This window comes from Pyxicephalus adspersus, chromosome 12 (assembly GCF_032062135.1).
Source record: "Pyxicephalus adspersus chromosome 12, UCB_Pads_2.0, whole genome shotgun sequence".
In the NCBI taxonomy this organism is placed as follows: Eukaryota; Metazoa; Chordata; class Amphibia; order Anura; family Pyxicephalidae; genus Pyxicephalus; species Pyxicephalus adspersus.
Window position 1 is genome coordinate 30338329 of NC_092869.1, and position 4147 is coordinate 30342475.

The following is a 4147-nucleotide window of genomic DNA, read 5'->3' on the forward strand; positions in this document are numbered from 1 at the left end:
GGTTATGAGTGAGGAAGTCATTAGTAGGTTATTTTAGGAGCCAAGAGAGCGGCTAGGGTTTTTTTTTTTATTTACCAGGTCAGAAAGGTAAGCGGGACAAGAACTGTGGAGGAATTTGAAGGCAAAGCACAGGAGATGAATTTGATTCTAAAGTGAAATGGAAGCAAATGAAGAGAACCACAAAGAGATGCAGCAGAAGAGGAGTGGAGGGAAGGATGGATGAGTCTGGCTGCAGCATTCGTTATAGATTGTAGAGGAGAGAGTCGGGTCAGTGGAATACCAGAGAGGATGCTGTTACAGTAGTCCAGACGAGAGATCTCTACTGAAGAAGTTTGACTACTGGGCCCCCCAAGCAGCAATGACTTCTATACAACCACAACCTCTGTTACTGTTCCACTGGACAGTATTAATTTTAATTGGAGTGGGAAATGAACTGCTGTCCAACTTCAGGTGAAACTTTAACAACAGCTGAAGATGTACAGGATGTCCACCTCTGTTTTGAAAGCAGAATGATCGAACAGTACAAGAGGAGAAAATAAAATATGTTAGAGATGATTGCCAACTGGCTGGGAGTTAAGGCTGGCAAGGAAACAACTCCTCTTGCCAAAGCCAGGGTCACAAAGAGACATTTAGATGAGAGAGATGTAGGAACAACAATGGGACCTGTATACATCATTTTATCGGCACAGGCAGGAGTAATCTGAATACAATCGATTATTTGTTTATTGCACTAACCTGGTGCACGGGAGCAGAATCATAATCCACCTATTCTGTGGATCCAAACAACCAATCAGATATTTTTCTGAAAAAAAAAAATAATGACAGGTTAGACGTCAACTCTATTAACCTTTTAATGCTTGGAGATTTCTTTCACCTGAGCCTGAAATAAATAAATAAATGCTTTCCGGTCCTAAAAAGATTGTGCAATGCAACTGTTTATCTGTAGATAACATGTACTATGTGTTATCCCAGAACAATGATATTCTTTGTTCTTTACCATAAAGCCCACTTCCTTTCAGTTTAGATCGACTAAATATATCGCAGGTGCATTAAAATAAAAAGTGTGTAATGGTGTAACTGTGTTCAACAAAAGAAATGTCTTATACAAACAGGCAGTGGCCCCCTCCAGAGGTCTATCCCCTGCTGAGCCTAAATTTGGCATTACAGCCAGAAAATCCCATGCTTTTTGATATTTGGAAAGCACTAGCAATACTTGGGCTACCATGGCTTACTTTATTCTTTAATTGTTATCTTCCTGGCCGCTCTATTGATCATCAGTAATACTTGAGTTACTGACCTGGAACACGTATGCAAATTAAAAAAGTCAGGAATAAGTTAGAAGTCCTTAAGTTGGTCTAAACCAAGAGAAAGAAAATCTCAATGTGCATGATGCAGTAATATATTATGAACAGCCTATATTTCCGATGGAGGCCTACGGGCTTATCCACAGCCGTGGTGTATAACTGTGTGGTTGGCTGCTTCTGGAGCACAGCAATCTGCTGCTGTGTGGCAAGGAGCGGCAAATCGCACCTAGGGTAGCAAAATTTGCACACAGCTACAGACGGCCATATCGTCACACAACGACCACTAGTTCAAAAGGGACATGTTGCTTTGGGAGCCATGCCCTGATCTGCTGCAAATGAATTCAAAGAATGGTTCCCATTGATATGTGGTTGACCCTATGGCAGAATGCAGCGTCTTACTGTAAGTCTGAAATAGCCATAAGGAAGAAGATTGAGGATTAAACTGAACCATTTGTATGTACATATTTTATCTTAAGCTATTGAGATTTGTACACAACTGTCTTGAAAAAAAGAAGACTAAAGCCCAACTTGCTGGAAAAAAAAAAAGATTAGAATAAATTATTTATAAAATATTATATCTATATATAGATATAATTAACAATATCATTACAAAATGAATCATTGGGTGCATTTAGCTTTTAAAGTCACTCATCTATTTAAAACAACGTATTGCATTTTTAATTAGACTGCAGCTCCAAACATTAGAACATTTAGTATACACCCCCTTGCTCCCCCACACAAGGCTCCGTGCTAAACTCGTAAAACAGAATCATTTTGTCTGGCGGCTGAAGCAACAGCAGATGAATACAGTGCACCAATGTCCTTGACATACATTACACGGCTAGGTAAAGCCTGCTGCATCAAAGATTAAAGTGGCCATGCAAATGGATTTAAAAAAAAATAGAAAAGAAAAAATAATCACTATGGAACATAAATTGAAATAGGAAGCTGGCATACAAAACAGTGAGAAACTTCATTTTAAAAAAGGAAATAACATTTTTTATTAGAATCTTATATCCTGGGACCGGAGCAGAGCATACAAAATGCTTTCCTCCACCAAGCCAATAATCAATACACTGTGCAGCAGGGGAAAAATTACACACCGGCCTAATAATCCAGAGAAGCAGGTGTGGTCAGAGATAGAAGGCACAGGAAGGACAAGGAAATCATCTTTTCTTCTTTATTAAAGACTGAAACTTTACCAAGCAACTAATAGGAAATGTACACATTTATATGATCTGTTATACAAGTCAGAAGGTTATAAAAAACATAAAGGTGGTTATAGACACATAGAGGGTAGTGGTTATAGGTTTTAGATCAGTAGACCTAAAATTGTCGGTTTGAAAATCGATGGACAGGTGCCATCTAAAGCCAGTGGGCTTGTACTTCTTTGATCAATATACCGCTATGTACTACATAATATGGGCAAATGTTTGACAAATGCAATTATATTAACTTTTCAAAATGTTGTGCTTGTTATAGCGACCCATCTTTTTTGTGGTTATAATCTAGAAAACAATTCCACGACAGTTTGGACAGCACCCCTGGGAATTTGTGCCTATTCAGCCAAAATATCTTTTGTGGGGTCTAGTACTGGCTTTGGACAAAGTCTTTCTACAGTTCACATTATTCCCCTGCAGTCATGCTCCCCCATCAACAAGGAGAATACACTTTACAGATGTAACATCAACCTTCTAGGGTAAACTCTGCTTTTTTGGAAAATCCTTTCTAGCATCAATGGTGGTGAGCCATCTGAGTGCTTCCTAGCAGATGAGAACACACAGATCAGTATAGTAAATGATGCAACCGTATACATACGGATATGTTTATGACATTCGGGGACAATATGGCTGCTTTATCTTATTATCTGATTCCTGAAAACCTAGAAGGTGGAAGGATACAGGGAATGCGGTAATCCCCTTTGGTTTTTGCTATCCTTTCCTAGGGGAGGAGATGGGCTCATGAATGAAGTTCATGTGAGTGTGGCTGGAAAACAATTACAATACATAGAAACACCTCTAACATCTTCAGGATGCAGAAATCTGATATAATAATAAAAATAAGAAATTGAGGACCACCATATTTCCACCATATGGATAGATCAGTTTCGTCCACAATGGCTGTTAATATATATGAGATGGGTTTGGGGTTGTCAATAGGAGGTTTTCTTATAATATGATAAAATAGGAAGATTTTACTTATGATTTTGTTAATAAATCAAGTTTTTTAAAATGTCATCCATTCATCTTTGTATTTATTACAGCAAGGAACCATGTCAGACCTCTGCAAAAAGGCCACTCGTTGCACACAGAGAAAAGGCACCTATTTAGTGTACAGCGCTGCGTAATATGTTGGCGCTATATAAATCCTGTTTATTAATAATAATAATAATAATAATAAAAGGCATGCTGGTTGGCAATATGCTTTTTCTACTCAAGCTCATTTTACAAATAAATTAAACTGTAAGAATTTTATACCATTTCATGTGATACCCCTGGAATATATTTATCTGAATAAAACTGAACAATCAGTAAAGCTTTAAAGATTAACTCTGGGAACAAAAAAAAAGTTTGCTTAAATATTAACTTTGTTTGCTACAATTATAGAAAATTAGTTTGTATTCACCAAATATGTCTAAAAATGAATCCTTGTTAAAGAAGAGATAACATAATGACTAGGCTGCACAATGACTGGGCAGAGCTGTGGGAGGGGCCCAGCAGATCAAGGGGGTGGATACAAGACCAATCACCCAGAACAAAGAGAAAGAGCAGCAATGACCGGTCTTTATTACAGGAAGCTCCTGCACAGAGCCAAAGTTTAGAAATTGTTCTATACAAGAATCT